At 49.5% G+C, this 20380-nt stretch overlaps 1 protein-coding gene across 2 annotated transcripts in view; it reads left to right on the top strand.

The window, feature by feature from the left end:
- Nucleotides 1-20380, top strand: part of CMTR1 (cap methyltransferase 1) — a 289978-nt gene that overhangs the window by 105020 nt on the left and 164578 nt on the right. The gene's annotated exons all lie outside the window — the stretch shown is intronic.

The following is a 20380-nucleotide window of genomic DNA, read 5'->3' as shown; positions in this document are numbered from 1 at the left end:
GGCAAGTGTTCTAACTTTGGGCCGAGCCAGAGTAATTTTGTTTTTGATTCATTCAGTTTCATCTGTACCAAGAGGGACCAGGAGTGGAGTCTCATTACGCAAGATGTAAAGTTCTCATGGAGGTTGGTGAGGTTCTGGTCTGTTTCAAGAAGGACAAAGATGTCATCAGTCTCCTGAACCTCGATCGCGGCATCACTCGAGGCATTCTACTTCCAAGCGGAGTTAGAAGTCTTCTCTCAAGCAAAAAGGCTCTCCTCCTCCCAGTACTGAGTCTTCTATGCCTCGTTTATCAAAGGCCGTCGAGACTCCTTCAAAAACTAAACATAAGTCTCGGTCTCGCAAAGATTTTACACCTACTGCTTCGCTTCGAAGCCCGTCCAGGTCGAAGACTCCTCCATCGAGACCGCCTCCGAGGGAGCTTTCTCCTTCTGCCTCGACCCACTCTTCCCCGAACCCCGGGGACTTCACCATTGAGGCTTCTCAAGCACAAACACTCTCTGACTCTTCCTATCACAGGTAGTGGAGCTTCCTCGGTGACCATGGTGCTGGACTCTGAGCTTCCTCAGTATTCCAGAGAGGCTTCTCCATCCTATTCTGCGGCTCCTAGGTCTTGTTCTCCCTTCTCTTGAGGAACCGTCTACCTCCAAGTCTGCCTCATTTGCGAGATTTGTCTTTGACATGGGGAAAGCTCTTCAGCTGGATCTCCACTCTGACTCTAAGTACACTCCTGAGTACTTAGCTGATATGGAGTTACCTCATCCACCCAAGGAGACCTTGAGGCTTCCCATGATTCCTGTCTTAAAACAAACTTTCCTTAGGAATATGGAAACTCCTTACTCTATTACGGCCATATCTTCTAAACTGGAATCCAGGTATCGCACCGTCCCTTATAAGGGGTTTGAGAAATCCCAATTATCTCACCAGTCCTTAGTTGTGGAATCTTCATTAAAGAAAGCTCAACCATCTAAGATCTACGCTGCAGTCCCTCCAGGCAGGGAGGGCTGTACCATGAACAAGTTTGGCCGCAGGCTATATCAAAATTCCAATGGCCAATAGAATTCTCAACTACAATTACATTTTCACTGCTTATTTTAATCACTTCCTCAAAATAATGCCTAAGTTTTTTTCCAGGCTCTTGAGGAGCAGTGTCTTCCTGAGTTCAAACAGATTATTCGTACTCTGTCACAACTTCGACTCTTCATGCTACAAGCCACGTGCGATGCCTTTGAGCTCTCATCCAGAGTTTCTGCCTTTGCGGTGGCTATGCATCGCCTCACTTGGCTTCGCATTGTGGACATGGACCCTAATTTACAGGATCGTCTAGCGAACTTGCCTTGCCAAGGGACTGAACTTTTTGATGATTCCATCGAGGCTGCTACAAAGCGTCTCTCTGAACATGAGCGTTCTTTTGCCTCCTTGATTCGTCCGAAGCCTAAGACTCCTTCTGCTCGGCCTTACAAGCCTCCACCACATCATTATCCTCAAAAAACGACGCCAGCTTTCTCCAGGCCCCTGCCTAGATGTCCGCCACAGCAGCAAAGACAGCAGAAACCTCAGACTTCTGCTGCGGCTAAACCAGCTCAGTCTTTTTGACATTCTCAGTCTGAGCATACCAAGCTCCCTCCATCAGACTTCTCTTCTGCCCATTGGAGGTCAACTTCACCAATTTTATCACCAGTTGGATCTGATCACCTCATATCTCTGGGTTCTCAACATCTTTCGGGAGGGATACTCGCTTCACTTTCTTCAGGTACCTCCAGATCTCCCTTCAAGAGAGTTTCCTTCCAGTTTGTCGCAACTTCCCCTTCTCCTTCAGGAAGCTCAGGCTCTTCTTCGCTTTCGAGCGGTCGAGGAGGTTCCCTTGAATCAATGGGACACGGGGTTTTATTCCTATTATTTTCTAGTCCCAAAGAAGACGTGGAATTTGCGACCCATTCTGGACCTTGGAGCCCTCAACAAATTTCTAGTCAAAGAGAAGTTTCGGATACTTTCTTTACCAACTTTGTATCCCCTGATGGATCAGGGTGATTGGTTATGCTCTGGATCTCAAAGAGGCTTACACTCATATCCCAGTCCATCCAGCTTCTCGCAGATACTTAAAATTTGGGTGGGGAATCTTCATCTACAATACAGAGTTCTTCCTTTCGGACTCGCTTTATCCCCCAGAGTTTTCACGAAGTGTCTGGTGGTGGTGGCTGCAGCCCTCCGTACCCAGGGTCTTCAAGTTTTTCCATATCTGGACAACTGGCTCATCAAAGCCCCCTCTCAACAAGGGGTTATTGCAGCGACACGGCAGACTATTATGTTCCTCCAATGTCTGGGGTTCAAACTCAATTTTCCAAAATCCCAGTTGCACCCCTCTCAAACTCTTTAGTTCATTGGGGCCATTCTGGACACTGTCCAACTCAGAGTGTTCCTCCCTCAACCACGCCAATATACTCTCATTCGCCTTTGCCATCAAGTGTCTACTCTCGTATCAATTTCATTGAGACAAATGATGATTCTACTCGGTCACATGGCCTCTACAGTTCACGTGACTCCTTTTGCCAGACTTCACCTTCGCATACCTCAGTGGACCCTGGCATCTCAGTGGCAGCAAGCTAACGACCCACTCTCTCAACACATTACAGTAACTCCTTTGTTGAGACAATCTCTCCACTGGTGGATGCTCTCTTCCAATCTTTCCAGAGGTTTGCTTTTCCACTCTCTTCCTCATCAGAAGGTTCTCACGACAGACTCGTCAACCTACGCATGGGGAGCCTATCTCGACGGTCTCCGTACTCAAGACCATTGGTCCCCCTCAGACTGTCTCTGTCACATCAATCTGTTGGAACTCAGAGTGATTTTCAATGCTTTCAAAGCTTTCCAACATCTTCTTCACGACAAAAAGTAGTCCTTGTCCGAATGGACAACCAAGTCGCCAAGTACTATGTCAACAAACAGGGAGGCACGGGATCTTACTCCCTTTGTCAAGAAGCTCTAAAGCTGTGGGATTGGGCAGTTAATCACAACATCTTTCTCAGAGCTGTATACATTCAAGGTCAGCACAACTGTCTGGTGGACAAATTGAGTCGTCTTCTGCAACCTCACGAATTGACACTCAGTTCCTCGCCTCTACGTCGGGTCAGCGTCTCCCCTCAACAACAAGCTGCCTCAGTTCTGCTCCCGGATATACTCGCCTCACCGCCTCGAGGCAGATGCTTTCTTCCTGGAATGGACAGATCGGTTTCTCTGTGCCTTTCCTCCATTCCCTCTGATTCTCAAGACTCTTGTCAAACTTAAAATTGAACATGCCACCACGATTCTGATAGCTCCTCGGTGGCCCAGACAACCGTGGTACTCCCTTCTTCAGCTCAGTACCAGGGAGCCTCTACTTTTACCAGTTTTTCCCTCTCTGCTTACACAGAGTCAGGGGTCTTTGCTTCATCCTAACCTGCAGTCTCTACACTTAACAGCTTGGTACCTTTCAACCTAACTGCCTCTCTACAGTTTTCTCAGTCTGTACAGGACATTTTGGAGGCTTCCAGAAAGCCGTCCACTAGGCAGTGTTACAATCAGAAATGGACTAGATTTTTTGCTTGGTGTGCTACTCGCAACATGGAGCCAATATTTTTCTCCTTGTCTTCCGTTTTAGATTATTTATTTCACTTATCGCACTCGGGCCTCAAGTCTACATCTATCCGAGTCCATTTTAGTGCGATTACTGCTTTCCATCAGCCACTTGAGGGGAAACCTCTGTCTGTACATCCTGTAGTTTCCCGCTTCATGAAAGGACTTTTCAGTGTTAACCCACCGCTCAAAGTTGTCTGGGATCTCAATGTCGTCCTCGCTCAATTGATGAAGCCTCCATTTGAACCAATTGATAAGGCTCATCTCAAGTATCTCACTTGGAAAGTCGTCTTTCTCATTGCCCTCACGTCTGCTCGAAGAGTCAGTAAGTTACAAGCCTTGGTTGCAGATCCACCTTTCACAGTTTTCCACCATGACAAGGTGGTCCTCCGCACTCATCCAAAATTCTTGCCTAAAGTTGTCTCAGAATTTCATATTAGTCAATCTATTGTTCTTCCAGTATTTTTTCCAAAGCCTCATTCTCACCCTGGAGAAGTTGTGCTTCATACTTTGGACTGTAAACGTGCCTTGGCTTTCTACTTGCAACGTACTCAACCTCATAGAACAGCCCCACAACTTTTCATTTCCTTCGATCCTAATAAATTGGGGCATCCTGTCTCGAAGCGAACCATATCCAACTGGATGGCTGCTTGCAACTCTTTCTGCTACGCTCAAGCTGGTCTCCCTCTGCAGGGTTGAGTCATGGGCCACAGAGTTAGAGCAATGGTGGCGTCTGTAGCTTTCCTCAGATCAACTCCTATTGAGGAAATCTGCAAGGCTGCAACTTGGTCCTTGGTTCATACTTTCACCTCTCATTATTGTCTGGATACTTTCTCCAGAAGGGACGGCCATTTTGGCCAGTCCGTTTTACAAAATTTGTTTTCTTAATTTGCCAACTCTCCCTCCATCCCATTATGCTTAGCTTGGAGGTCACCCACATGTTGAGAATATGCTGCCTGCTTGTTCTGGGATAAAGCAAAGTTACTTACCGTAACAGTTGTTATCCAGGGACAGCAGGCAGATATTCTTACATCCCACCCACCTCCCCTGGTTGGCTTCTTAGCTAGTTATCTGAACTGAGGTACCTCGGGCAGGAAGGCACTCGTGCATGCGCGGTGCAGCACTCGTAAGCTCTTAAAAGATCTTCAAGCAAGTCTGCTTGCGAGTCTGTCTTCTGAAGGGCTCCGTTGGTGACATCACCCACATGTTGAGAATTATCTGCCTGCTGTCCCTGGATAACAACTGTTATGGTAAGCAACTGTGCTTTTTCGTCACTGAAAGAGCATGGGCAGGAACGAGTGGGAATTGCTCCTGCCCCAGTGTGCCGCTAGACCACAAGGAAATAAGGTAGGCCTTGGTCGATAACTTTGTGGGGAAGAAGGCTCCCATTTGCCTGATTTAAGAATTAGTATGATAAATGAATGTTTCCATGCTGAAGGAAAAAGCCATAACTCAAGACTTTGGTTAATCATAAGACGCAAAAGGCCATGCCTGTCCATTTAAATCCAGGGTAAAGGTAATGGATTGTAGCAAGAACATAACCTTAGAAATTAATTTTGATAAATATGTTAAGAAGGAGGTTTCAAAGGAATCAAACTTGGACATGAGCAAGTCTATTGTTTCCTGATTCCCGTTGTCCTGTGCAGCAGGAGCAATTTTTGGTAAGGACTCTCAGAGAGAACTTTATCTTCAAAAAATTTTTCCAGCAGTGTAGGAGATGGCCTATGAGAATTCTTGTCACTGGACAAAAGAATTAAATAATGAAAAATGCCATTTAGAACTATTATCACTTTGTGCTATCTGCTTATTAAAATAGATCTTTGCTAATTTTAATTGTATGTTATAAAAGTATCACTCTTTATCCCAGGACAAGCAGGCAGCATATTCTTAACGCATGGGTGACGTCACCGACGGAGCCCCGGTACGGACCTTTTTAACTAGAAAGTTCTAGTTGGCCGCACCGCGCATGCGCGAGTGCCTTCCCGCCCGACGGAGGAGAGCGTGGTCCCCAGTTTCTTCGTTTCCGCGGAGCGAAGAAGACGCATGTGTTTTCAACGGCCGTTGAAAAACAAATTTTTGCCTTCCCGCTCGCGTATTTTTTCACTTTTTTTCCTTTTTTCTTATCGGATTCCCTTTATTTTTGTTTTAAAAAAAAAAAAACAACTCATCGAGTTTTCCTTATTTTTTCAGGCCGGCCCCGGCGGGGCCTGTTGCCACCATACAGGCCTCCGGGTTCGATTTTGCGGAGGCCGTATTTCCATTCATGCCCCCTCAACCGGGTTTTAAGAAGTGCCAGCGGTGTGCACGCCCGATCTCCCTCACCGACCCACACAATTGGTGCCTCCAGTGCTTGGGTCCAGAGCATCGGGCTGACACCTGCACCCGCTGTGCTACGCTTAAAAAGCGTACTTTGAAAAATCGGCAGATCCAGCAAAATATTTTGTTAGGTACCGGATCTGCCATGGAACCGGCTGCGACGTCGACGGCACCACAAAAGTCGGCACCGACGACATCAACACCACCGGACCCTTCCTCGGGGTCGTTGGGCCCAGGTAAGCCGGCTAAGAAGCCTCCCACTTCCCTTGAGTGCCCTCCTGCCACGGTTGCGACACCGGCCCTCCCGGCACCGCACCGGCCCCGCAAACGCTCCGCTCCGATCTCGGTGAGTGCCTCATCATCGGCCTCCTCAACGCTGGAGCGTAGAGCGGCACCTATGGTACCGAAGAAGAAAAAAGCGGTACCGGTGCCTCCCCCTGGACGACCGCATCGCGGCCATACTCCAAACACAGTTACAGGAGCAGCTGCAACAACAGCTCCAACAACTGTTGCCGGCGTTGCTGGCACCGCACCTTCCGGTATGGGACCGGTCCGAGCCTCACACTGTCCCATCGGTGTCGACCCCCTCGGTACCGATTAATACTTCCATGCCGGTGCTCTTGGCAGAAACACCTACAGTACATACCCGTGATGCTGCCGACCCTGTTCGGTCCCAGGAACGACATCGGTCTTCCTCACCCGGTACCGCCTAGGTGCGCTCAGGCAAATCTCTTTCAAAGACCCGCCATGCCGAGCCCTCCACACCGATGTCCAAACGTACGCACCCCGATGTTAAGGACCCAGATTTGTGGGAAGACTCCCCTCACGGTACCGAGGAGGACGCTTCGTCTACCGACGAAGAACCCTCCATGACCGACACCGTCTCCAAACCAGAGCAATCCTCTTTCTCCAAATTCCTTAGGGAGATGTCAGCAGCTCTTTCCATTCCCTTAGAGTCCGACTCTAAAAAGTCTCAGGCTTTCCTCGATGCCCTAGACTTTGAGCAACCTCCCAAAGAATTTCTGAAGTTGCCCGTCCACGACATCTTACGGGAAACTTTCTATAAAAACTGGGAAGCTCCCCTCACGGTTCCTGGAGCCCCTCGTAAATTGGATAGCTTGTACCGGGTTATTCCAATCCCAGGGTTTGATAAACCTCAATTGCTCCACGAGTCCCTCCTGGTGGAATCTACTTTGAAAAATCTCAGGGTTCCAGTGTATATGCCTCCACCCCTCCTGGCAGAGAGGGAAAAACCATGGATAAATTTGGTAAGCGCCTTTTCCAAAATGCCATGTTAACCAATAGAGCCAACAACTACACCTTCCACTTCTCCTTCTACATGAAGCATCTGGTGCAACAGCTCTCCTCCTTACAGAAATACCTTCCTGAACGTAAGGTCCCTCTTTTCCAGCAACATATTTCCAGCCTCCTCCAACTCAGGAAATTCATGGTTCGCTCCATCTACGACTCATTTGAGCTGACCTCTCGCACATCTGCCATGGCGGTGGCCATGCGACGTTTGGCATGGCTGAGAGTCTCTGACCTGGACATTAACCACCAGGACCGCCTGGCTAACGCACCTTGTCTGGGTGATGAACTATTCGGAGAGTCCCTGGACTCCACAACCCAGAAACTCTCAGCACATGAGACCAGGTGGGACACTCTGATTAAACCTAAAAAGAAGACTCCACCTGCTCGCACCTACAGACAGCAGTCTTCCTACCAGCGCAGGTTCTCGGCCAGACCTCTCAACCCGCCTCAACAGCAGCCTCGCCGACCTCGTCAACAGCATCAATCTCAGGCTCACTCACAGTCTCACCAACCTGCCAAGCCTCTCCCTCCGTCAAAACCATCTCAGCCCTTTTGACTTTTTCCTCCAGGGCATAGCCAGTCTCCCATCATCATTGCCTCTTCCTCAGCCTATCGGAGGTCGCCTCCAAATCTTTCTCAGCCGTTGGGAGGTCATCCCATCAGACCAATGGGTCCTCAACATCGTTCGCCACGGCTACTCTCTCAACTTCCAGACTCTTCCACCAGACAATCCTCCCGTAGAGTCTGCTTCTCACTCCTCCCAAACCCCCCTCCTCCTGAGGGAGGTCCAATCCCTCCTTCTTCTCAATGCCATCGAAGAGGTGCCTCCGGACCAAAGGGGTCAGGGATTCTACTCCCGCTACTTCCTGGTTCCCAAGAAGACAGGAGACCTTCGTCCCATCCTCAATCTCAGGGACCTCAACAAGTGTCTGGTCAAGGAGAAGTTCAGAATGCTCTCCCTTGCCACGCTTTACCCTCTTCTCTCTCAACACGACTGGCTATGTTCCCTGGACGTCAAAGAGGCCTGCACTCACATCCCAATCAATCCGACTTCACGTCGCTACCTACGGTTTCAGATACAGCACCGTCACTATCAGTACAAAGTGCTACCTTTTGGCCTCGCTTCATCGCCCAGGGTGTTCACCAAGTGCCTTATTGTGGTGGCGGCCTTCCTCAGGTCTCACAACCTCCAGGTGTTCCCCTACTTGGACGATTGGTTGGTGAAAGCACCTACGTCTCCACTTGTGCTACAAGCCACTCATCACACCATCTCTTTCCTCCATCTCCTGGGGTTCGAGATCAACTACCCCAAGTCGCATCTGCTTCCCACACAGCGACTTCAGTTCATTGGAGCAGTTCTCGACACCACACTAATGAGGGCGTTTCTCCCCTCCGACCATCAACGGACCCTGCTCCACCTCTGTCGTCAGGTGCTCCTTCATCACTCCATTCCTGCCCGACAGATGATGATCCTCCTGGGCCACATGGCCTCGACGGTCCATGTGCTTCCTCTGGCGCGACTCCACCTCAGGACACCTCAATGGACTCTTGCCAACAAATGGTCACAGACCACGGATCTTCTTTCTCATCCCATCTCTGTGACATCGTCTCTTCAGCAATCTCTTCAATGGTGGTTGAACTCCTCAAATCTTTCCAGGGGTCTACTCTTTCATCTACCCCCTCACTCCATGATCATAACCACGGATGCCTCCCCCTATGCGTGGGGAGCTCACCTGGGAGATCTACGCACCCAGGGACTATGGACCCATCAGGAGCGTCAACATCACATCAATTTCCTGGAACTCAGAGCCATGTTCTATGCTCTCAAGGCCTTCCAGCACCTTCTCTGCCCTCAGGTTCTTCTCCTGTGCACAGACAATCAAGTCGCCATATACTACATAAACAAGCAAGGCGGCACCGGATCTCGCCTCCTTTGTCAGGAGGCTCTCAGCATCTGGACCTGGGCCACGGCCCGCAATCTCTTCCTCAAGGCTGTCTATATCCAGGGCGAACAGAACTCCCTGGCCGACAATCTCAGCCGCATCCTTCAACCTCACGAGTGGACTCTGGACCCTTCAACACTCCACTCCATCTTTGCTCGCTGGGGCACTCCGCAGGTGGACCTCTTTGCAGCGCCTCACAACCATCAGCTGCCCCAGTTCTGTTCCAGACTCTTCTCTCCTCATCGTCTGACCCCAGATGCATTCCTGCTCGACTGGACGGATCGGTTCCTCTATGCCTTTCCTCCACTACCTCTGATGTTGCGGACGTTATCCAAACTCCGCAGGGACAGGGCCACCATGATTCTCATCGCTCCTCGGTGGCCTCGCCAACACTGGTTCTCCCTCCTGCTTCAGCTCAGCTCCAGGGAGCCCATTCCTCTTTCTGTGTTTCCTACTCTACTTACGCAGCAACGTCAGTCTCTACTGCACCCCAATCTGTCTTCGCTCCACCTGACAGCTTGGTTTCTCTCGGGCTGACCTCTCCAGAGAATCTGTCTCAGCCTGTCCGTCGCATTTTGGATGCCTCCAGGAAACCGGCCACCCTCCAATGTTACCATCAAAAGTGGACCAGGTTCTCCTCTTGGTGTCTACTGCATCATCACGATCCCACCTCATTAGCGGTGGAAACTGTACTGGACTATTTGCTCTCTCTGTCCGACGCTGGCCTCAAGTCTACCTCAATCAGAGTCCACCTCAGTGCCATCACTGCGTTTCATGAGCCTATCCTCGGAAAACCTCTCACGGCTCATCCACTGGTTTCCCGGTTCATGAGAGGCCTCTTCACCTCTGAAGCCTCCTCCTGTCGTCTGGGACCTGAATGTGGTTTTATCAGCCCTCATGAAACCCCCTTTTGAGCCTCTTGCCACAACTTCGCTCAAACTTCTAACATGGAAGGTGCTTTTCCTCATTGCCATCACCTCTGCCAGGAGGGTTAGTGAGATGCATGCACTGGTCGCCGATCCACCGTTCACTGTTTTTCACCATGACAAGGTGATTCTGCGTACCCATCCTAGATTCCTTCCCAAGGTGGTCTCGGCTTTTCACCTCAACCAGTCCATTGTGTTGCCTGTCTTTTTCCCTAAACCCCATTCTCATCCTGGGGAACAGGCGTTGCACACTCTGGATTGTAAGCGGGCCCTTGCATACTACCTTGACCGTACCAGGGCTCACCGCTTGTCCCCTCAGCTCTTTCTGACCTTCGATCCTAACCGTCTAGGTCGTCCTGTCTCTAAACGGACGCTTTCCACCTGGCTTGCTGCCTGTATTGCGTTCTGTTATGCTCGGGCCGGTCTCTCACTGGAAGGTGCTGTCACGGCCCACAGGGTCAGAGCTATGGCTGCTTCTGTGGCTTTCCTCCGTTCCACGCCCATCGAGGAAATCTGCAAGGCTGCCACTTGGTCCTCAGTTCACACGTTCACTACTCACTACTGTCTGGATGCCTTCTCCAGACGGGATAGACACTTCGGCCAATCTGTGTTACAAAATTTATTTTCCTGATGGCCAACCATCTCTCCTCCCTCTCTGTTAGCTTGGAGGTCACCCATGCGGTAAGAATATGCTGCCTGCTTGTCCTGGGATAAAGCACAGTTACTTACCGTAACAGGTGTTATCCAGGGACAGCAGGCAGATATTCTTACGTCCCACCCTCCTCCCCGGGTTGGCTTCTTAGCTGGCTTATCTTAACTGGGGACCACGCTCTCCTCCGTCGGGCGGGAAGGCACTCGCGCATGCGCGGTGCGGCCAACTAGAACTTTCTAGTTAAAAAGGTCCGTACCGGGGCTCCGTTGGTGACGTCACCCATGCGTTAAGAATATCTGCCTGCTGTCCCTGGATAACACCTGTTACGGTAAGTAACTGTGCTTTTTTGAGCCGAGACTTAAGGTCCTTTGGCTTATGTTTACACCATAGGTACTCTGTGTATCATAATTGTTTCTTAGAAATTCTTAACCCACTATGATACACCTGTTGTGCGTTTGCCTTGTCCACTTAACTTGAACTGGTGGGGTGGCCTAGTCTATTTCATTATGTAATGTGTTATACCATATTTAGACCAGTTGTTCCAGAGACAAAATAAATTTTTTTCAGGAAGGATAAAAAAATACATGCTATGTTCTCTGGATCTACACTTTTAAAGTTTTGAGCTTTAAATGAATTATCATAAGGTCTTGCCGATGGTATTGTAGTGTAAAATTGTCATCTTAAAAAGAAATAAGTTTATGATCCATCCAAGAGAAATCAAAGTCTGTAAACTTAGAAAGAGATGCCTGACTGGACAGTTTGAATAATATTAAGTCAAGAAAGTGACTGACATTGTGTGTAGGAAAAGTAAACTATTGCTTCATTTCTGAATCAGAAAAATTGATTGAAGAAGGAAATATGAGGATTACTGTATTTTCACGTAGATAACGCGCACCTGTGTAAAACGCGCACACGGGTATAGCGCGCAGGGAACACAAATTTATGTAAAGAAATTTTTATATACCGCGCATGCCGCCCCGACTCTCCCGTCGCCCGCCCCAACTCTCCTCTGGCCACCCCGACTCTCCTTTCGCCCGCCCCGACATTCCTCTCCCCCTTGAAGTCCTGTCCCCACCCTGAAAGCCTGATGCCACCCCCCCCGACGTCCGATTCACCCCCCTTGCAGGACCGCTTGCACCCCCAACCCGAAGGACCGCTTGCACCCCCACAGCCTCCCCACCCCCCCATCATGGAGAAGTTCCTTCCGTTCTCCTGCTGCTTCCTCTGCCGGCGGTCCCGGGCCTTCTATGAGCCCTGCTCTGAAATGCTTCCTCTTCCGGCGGTCCGAGCCCTGCATCTGTGCTGCTTCCTCTTCCGGCGGTCCCGCCCTTTCTCTGACGTCAGAGCAAATGTAGTCATACTCCGGGATCTCAGCAAACGGAGTCCCGCAAAACACAACAATTGCAAACACAATCAATCTAACACTTCCTAACATTCTGTGAACTTTTCTTCATAGAAATGTACTTTCCCAGTATCTAAATGTAGGCACCTCCCCCCCCACACACACTTGAGAGTATTACTCTCTATATCAGTGGGTTTCAACCCAGTCCTCAGGGATCACCTTGCCAGTCAGGTTTTTAGGATATCCACAATGAATTTGCCTGGAACAAAATACCTGACTCGGTATATCAGGCTCTGTGTCTGGCAGTATTCAAATTCATGCTTAAAGCCCACTTTTTGGACGCTGCTTTTAAGCCCTAACTTCAACCCACTTGTAAAGCACCCTTATCTGTTTGTCATTCTCTTCCCTATCTGCCTTGTCATTCCCTACCTTAGCAGCGTGTATAGATTTCATCCTTTTTGTCTGTCACAATTAGATTGCAAGCTCTCTTGAGCAGAGACTGTCTCTTGCGTGCTAATGTACAGCATTCCGTGTGTCTGGTAACACTATAGAAATAAGTAGTAGTAGTAATATGCATGAGATATGTTTGCATGTACGGTCGTCTTTATATTCAAATATCTATCATGCATATTCATTGTGGATATCCTGAAAATCTGACTGGCCAGGTGGTCCGTGAGGGCTGGGTTGAAGACCATGGCTGTATATTGCATTGTATTGAAAACCTATTTATAACCTGCCTTTGCCCAAGATGGGGAACACATCAACATACAAATTCCATTGTCTGCCACACACTATTGGATAAAATGCAACAACAAGTTAAGAAAAACAGCAGGAACAAATGATCTATATTATGCCTAGTCATAGATTTGGGCAAGTAGATAATTTTTCAACATTATTTTAAAAGTAAAGCACATGCTTTTATCTCGGTATGAGTTTCAAATTTTTTTTTTTTACTTATCTTGTAGATTTTTTGGCTGTCTGTTTAGTTGGAACCAATTTTTGTTGAGTTTCGATCATATGAGCTTCATTTGCTACTGCCAAAGGATTTCCTCTCCTATTTTTATTCCCTCCCCCCTCCAAATTACTTAATTCAGTCTGCTGCGGCAGCCTTGACTAAGGGCCATGCACCCAGGCTCTTCTGCACTCCTGAATTCACAAATATATATGAAACTCCCCTATATGTTTCTCACGCAATACATTTTTGGCAAGTTTGAGATGAAATTCTATGAGAAAAATAATATGCTCAGAGTCCTGGAGGACCACGACAGGGAATGATCCCCAAATGTAGCCTCACTATCCAATCATAGCATATATTTCCCCTGGTGTTCTTGCTCTTAATTTTAGGTAATCACAGATCTTAGAATAGTTAGAAAACTTTCAAAAAGCACTTATCTACTTCCAGATTCCGACGTGCCACGTTTCGATTCTGCTTCAGGGAAGCCCAAGAAAATTTTTAGAAATATATTAAACTTGTGTGATAGCTAGGTGATAGCAAATGATGTTATGACATAACCTCTGTCAAAATCCCAACCAATGGGATCCCATTGGTTGGGATTTTGACAGATGTCATCATGCCATTTGCATTATGCCGAAGTTCCCTTTTAAGTGTCAGGCGGCGTCTTTTCGCTGTTTTCAAGTCACTTTGAGTGCTAGGAATTGTTATGAGGTACCCTCCTTTTTAGCCTACAAGAATATACATAGTTATGTACATCACAGAAGTATTCAAATATGGTGTAAAGTTTAGATATGTATGTTTTATGTTTCAGAGACCTGGCTATCGCACAAGTTTAATATATTTCTAAAAATTTCCTTGGGGTTACCTGAAGCAGGATCGAAACGTGGCACGTCAGAACGTTGAAGCAGATAAGTGCTTTTTGAAAGGTTTTTTTTTTTTAAAACTATTGTAAGATCTGTGATTACCTAAAATTAAGAGTGAATGAACATCAGGGGAAATATATGCTATGAATATTTTTCTCATAGAACTTTATCTCAAACTTGCCAAAAATGTGTAGCGTGAGAAACAACATATAGAGGAGTTTCATATATATTTTTGAATATTAGGATTTGTTCTCTTTCTCATTTGAGAAGGTCTTTTTCCCCTCTTTGTTTGGCCCCTGAATTCATAAGCTTTAGTATGGCCACTAAAGTGTGACAACTTCCTTTTTCCTTCTCCTCCTCACCCAGAGGCTGTTAATGTAACTTATGCAACATTCCCAGTGTTAGCTAATTTGCAAAATGAATTGAATTCATTGCCACTGGGCTGACCTGAAAATAAGCTTAATAAAATGATAAAAAAGCACATGTTTGTGGAGGATTATTTTATACCCATATCCATCCATGGAGCTGCTTCCATCTAATAATACACATGTGAGTTAACTGCTTTGAAGTGGTGCAGTAAATACTTTATCCCAGGACAAGCAGGCAGGTATTCTCACTAGTGGGTGATGTCATCAGACAGAGCCCGATACGGACGTCTCACAAGCACGTGTTGCTTGTAGAAACTTAAAAGTTTCGAGATGCCCGCACCGCGCATGCGCCGGTGCCTTCCCGCCCGGAGAGCCGGGCGTGTCTCCTCAGTTCTTTTCTTTCCGCGGAGCTGAGAAGTTCAACTTCATCATGCGCTAGCTGAATTCAGTTAAATTTGCCTTCCTTGTCCGCGTTTTTCGCTTTCTTTTAATTCTTAATAGTACATTTCTTTATCAGTTTAAAAAAAAAAAAAAAAAAAAAGAGATTATTTCCTCCGGCGGGTCGAACGGGCCGGCCACGTGGCTCAGGCCTACTAGCTTCGACCTCGCGGCGGAGATTTTCCGGCCTATGTCCCGGCCAATCACCGGGTTTAAAAAGTGCAGCAAGTGCCAACGCGCGATTTCACTCACGGACCCGCACCGACGCTGTTTGCAGTGTCTTGGTCCTGACCACATTCCGAAATCGTGCAGGCCTTGCTCTACCCTTACGGCACGCTCATTCAAACGGCGTTGCCTATTGTGGGAGTCGATGTTCAAGATGGACGCAGCTAAGGATCCTTCAGCTTCCACTTCATCTGATACCTCCCCGGTTCGTGCGAAACCGGTATCGACCCCTCCTGCATCGAGTGTGGTGAAACCGGCATCGTTCATCCCGACACCATCCACGAGCTCGACGTCGGTGCCTGCCCCGGTCTCCTCGGTTCAGGTACCTCTTCCTTCCACAGTACCACCAGTGGTCATCAAAGTGCCGAAAGCTACCAAGCAGAAGCACTCGACCTCGAAGGAACGCGATGACCGTGCAGGAGGACCCCCTTTCGGTGCGGATCCCTCCTTATCGGCTTCGCTACGGTCCATGCTGGAAGCTCAATTCGTTGAGCTCATGCAGACCATCGGACCCGGGCTCATCGCTGCCATACAGGGTGACCTCCCGGTACCGGTCCAAAGGGGCGGTCCGCCCCCTCCCCCACGCCGTTCGACCTCGACAACCGACGAGGACGAACGGGGGAGGGCGGCGATGCCCATGCGGCAAGCCTCGCTTACTGATATGCCGCCATTAGAGCCCATTACGCCTCCGCGCCAACATGGGACCAGACCTCCGATCGATAATCAAAGCCCTGGGCATAGTCAGGAAGAGTTCTTCCGCACTCCTTACCAGACTTGGGTAGCATCGCAAGAACCCGCATCGCAACCCCAGTTGCGATCCACCGATTCCAGCCCTATCCATCACTTGGGGGCCTCGGGAGACCATGCGATGCACAGACGATCCCGATCTCCGTCCCGCCACCGAGACGGACATCGATCCAGACACTCATCTTGGCACTCTTCACGCCATTCGGAGGTGTCACCACAGAAAAAACTGCAACGTATGGGATACTCCTCATCAGAGGTATCCCCTCCGGAGGGACCGGAGTACGAGGAAACACCCGTACCCGATTCTCCTTGCCATTCCCCGATGTCCATGGACCCGGAGGCCTCTTCCTCCTCCAGCCCGTCTCACAAACCGACGCTGGCGGATCAATTGTCTTTCTCATCATTCCTCCGACAAATGGCGGATGATCTGGATGTGACTCTTGACACGGGCTCCCGATACTCCAAAGAGTATCTGGACACCATGCATTACCATGCATTACCTAACCCTCCAACGGAGTCGCTTCGGCTCCCTCTGCATAAATTGCTGGATCAGACCTTCATGCAGTGTTTTGAAACACCGTACTCCATACCGGCGATTCCCAGCAAACTCGATGCTCGATACCGCATCGTGCACCATAAAGGGTTTGAGGGCCCTCAACTCTCTCACCAATCCCTACTGGTCGAGTCCTCTCTCAAACGCTCTCATCCCTCTCAGGTCTACGCCTCTGTACCGCCAGGCCGAGAGGGGAGAACGATGGACAAATTTGGTAGAAAATTCTATCAAAACTCCATGATGGCGTCACGGGTGCTGAACTACAATTTCTTTTTCTCTTCCTATCTGGAGTTCTTCTTGCCGGTGCTCCGCAAGTTCACTCCTTTCATAGACACCCAAGCTCGATTCGAGTTCGAGGAAGTGGTAGCCTCCCTCTCCCAATTACGCCTCCAGCTGATGCAATCCTCCTTTGATGCATTCGAACTCTCGGCACGTGCTGCCGCAAGCGCGGTAGCCATGCGTCGCCTGGCATGGCTCCGTACAATCGATATGGATCCCAACCTCCAGGACAGACTCGCCAACGTACCATGTGCGGGAGCTGATCTGTTCGATGAGTCTATCGAAACTGTTACCAAGAAGCTGTCGGATCACGAAAAATCCTTTCAATCCATCCTGCGGCCCAAACCCAAACCTCAACAGTCTCGACCTTCCAGGCCACCCCTGATTTACCAGCGGCGTTACATGCCTCGACAAACGCCCGCTGCGAGGCAACCTGCGAAGAGACAACCTCCCCAGAAGTCTCAGCAAAAACCCCAGCCACCGGCTGCACCTAAGGCTACCCAGCCCTTTTGACTCCCTTCCTGGGAGCATAACCGACACCGTTCTGCACCCCTCAGCCTCTCCCATAGGGGGCCGCCTCCATCTTTTTTACCATCGATGGGAGGCCATAACCACGGACCTATGGGTCCTCACCATCATAAGAGACGGATACTCTCTTCACTTCCATCGGGTCCCCCCGGACCATCCTCCAAGAGAGTATCCTTCAAGCTCGACACAGACCGCCCTTCTTCTTCAGGAAGTCCAAACCTTGCTTCAGCTTCGGGCCGTCGAGCCGGTCCCGTCAGACCAATTGAACCGAGGGTTTTACTCCCGGTACTTCCTCGTCCCGAAGAAAACGGGCGACCTGCGACCCATTTTAGACCTTCGGGCCCTCAACAAGTTCCTGGTCAAAGAGAAGTTTCGTATGCTGACTCTGGCTTCTCTCTACCCACTCCTCGAGCAGAACGACTGGTTATGCTCCCTGGATCTCAAGGAGGCCTACACTCACATCCCCATTCACCCGGCCTCCCGAAAGTTCCTCAGATTTCGGGTGGGAAATCTGCATCTACAGTACCGAGTGCTACCATTCGGCCTCTCTTCGTCCCCCAGAGTCTTCACAAAGTGCCTGGTGGTAGTGGCCGCGGCACTCCGGGACAGGGGTCTACAGGTGTTCCCATACCTCGACGACTGGCTCATCAAGGCCCCGTCAGCCCCAGAGGTCACTTCGGCGGTCTTGACTACAACTTACTTCCTCCAGAATTTGGGCTTCGAGATCAACTTTTCCAAGTCTCATCTACAACCCACCCAGTCCCTCCCCTTCATCGGGGCAGTCCTGGACACCATTCAACTTCGAGCATTCCTGCCTCTTCAACGCATGGAGGCTCTTCTTCATCTCTGCCAGTCGGTGTCTACTCGCCAAACCCTACCGGCGAGACAACTGATGGTGCTCCTGGGCCACATGGCCTCCACAGTACATGTGACACCCTTTGCCAGACTGCATCTCAGAATCCCCCAGTGGACCCTGGCATCACAGTGGAATCAGACGTCCGATCCACTAACCAAACACATCGTAGTCACACCTGCTCTTCGGCAGTCTCTACTTTGGTGGATGACCTCTTCGAATCTATCCAGAGGTTTGCTGTTGCACTCTCCCCCCCATCAGAAAGTTCTCACAACCGATTCGTCGAACTATGCATGGGGGGCCCACCTGGATGGTCTCCGCACCCAAGGATTCTGGACCAGTGCGGACAGACTACATCAAATCAATCTACTGGAGCTCAGAGCCATCTTCAATGCTCTCAAAGCTTTCCAACACCTACTTCACGACATGGTGATCCTCATTCGCACAGACAATCAGGCTGCCATGTATTATATCAACAAGCAAGGAGGCACGGGCTCGGCCCTCCTTTGCCAGGAAGCTCTACGAGTCTGGGACTGGGCGGTGCGCCACAACGCCTTCCTCAGAGCTGTCTACATTCAGGGGAAGAACAACGTCTTAGCAGACAACCTAAGTCGTCTTCTACAACCTCACGAATGGACCCTCCATTCCAGCCCCCTTCACCAAATCTTCACACAGTGGGGGACGCCTCAGATAGACCTCTTTGCGGCTCCCCACAACTCCAAACTGCCTCAGTTTTGCTCCAGGATCTACACTCCTCATCGCCTCGAGGCAGATGCTTTTCTACTGGACTGGGGGAAACGATTTCTATATGCGTTCCCACCATTCCCACTGATCCAGAAGACTCTGGTCAAGCTGAAACTCGAACAGGCCACCATGATTCTAATAGCTCCTCGGTGGCCCAGACAACCTTGGTTCTCCCTTCTACTTCAACTCAGCAGCAGGGAACCAGTACCACTTCCAGTGTTTCCTTCACTACTTACTCAACATCAAGGATCACTGCTTCATCCCAATCTGCAGTCTCTCCACCTGACAGCTTGGTTCCTCTCAACGTAACCCCTCACCAATTCTCACAAGAAGTGAGGGAGGTCTTGGAGGCTTCCAGGAAGCCAGCCACTCGACAATGCTACTCCCAGAAATGGACTAGATTCTCCTCATGGTGTGTTTCTAAATCAAAGGAACCTCAGCGAGCTTCCTTATCCTCCGTACTGGACTATCTCCTACACCTATCTCAATCTGAGCTCAAGTCTACATCCATACGAGTCCACCTGAGCACTATTGCGGCTTTCCACCAGCCTCTACAAGGGAAACCCCTCTCGGCCCATCCGGTGGTCGCCAGATTTATGAAAGGACTCTTTCATGTTAACCCTCCTCTCAAACCACCCCCAGTAGTTTGGGATCTCAATGTAGTCCTTTCCCTTCTCATGAAGCCCCCGTTTGAGCCACTCAACAGGACTCCTCTTAAGTATCTCACCTGGAAAGTGCTTTTTCTTGTAGCCCTTACGTCTGCTCGCAGAGTCAGCGAACTCCAGGCATTGATGGCGGATCCACCATTCACAGTATTCCATCATGACAAGGTGGTCCTCCGCACTCACCCGAAATTCCTGCCTAAAGTGGTCTCCGAATTTCATCTCAACCAATCCATTGTACTTCCAGTATTCTTCCCTAAGCCCCATTCTCACCACGGAGAATCGGCCCTTCACACTCTGGACTGTAAACGTGCTTTGGCTTTCTACCTGGATCGTACCAAGCCACACAGAACCACTCCTCAACTTTTTGTCTCCTTTGATCCTAATAAGTTGGGAAGACCCGTATCAAAGCGCACCATCTCTAATTGGATGGCGGCTTGTATCTCTTTCTGCTATGCCCAGGCTGGATTATCACTTCCCTGTAAGGTCACAGCCCATAAGGTCAGAGCAATGGCAGCCTCAGTAGCATTCCTCAAATCAACACCAATTGAGGAGATTTGTAAGGCTGCCACTTGGTCCTCGGTTCACACTTTCACCTCACATTATTGTCTGGATACTTTCTCCAGACGGGATGGACAGTTTGGCCAAACAGTGTTGAAAAATTTATTCTCTTAAGTCGCCAACTCCCCCTCCATCCCACTGAGGTTAGCTTGGAGGTCACCCACTAGTGAGAATACCTGCCTGCTTGTCCTGGGATAAAGCAATGTTACTTACCGTAACAGTTGTTATCCAGGGACAGCAGGGAGCTATTCTCACGTCCCACCCACCTCCCCTGGGTTGGCTTCTCAGGCTAGCTACCTGAACTGAGGAGACACGCCCGGCTCTCCGGGCGGGAAGGCACCGGCGCATGCGCGGTGCGGGCATCTCGAAACTTTTAAGTTTCTACAAGCAACACGTGCTTGTGAGACGTCCGTATCGGGCTCTGTCTGATGACATCACCCACTAGTGAGAATAGCTGCCTGCTGTCCCTGGATAACAACTGTTACGGTAAGTAACATTGCTTTGT

This window comes from Geotrypetes seraphini, chromosome 3 (assembly GCF_902459505.1).
Source record: "Geotrypetes seraphini chromosome 3, aGeoSer1.1, whole genome shotgun sequence".
Taxonomy (NCBI): domain Eukaryota; kingdom Metazoa; phylum Chordata; class Amphibia; order Gymnophiona; family Dermophiidae; genus Geotrypetes; species Geotrypetes seraphini.
Note: the sequence above shows the minus strand (reverse complement) of the source record. Positions and strands in the feature narration are given on the sequence as shown.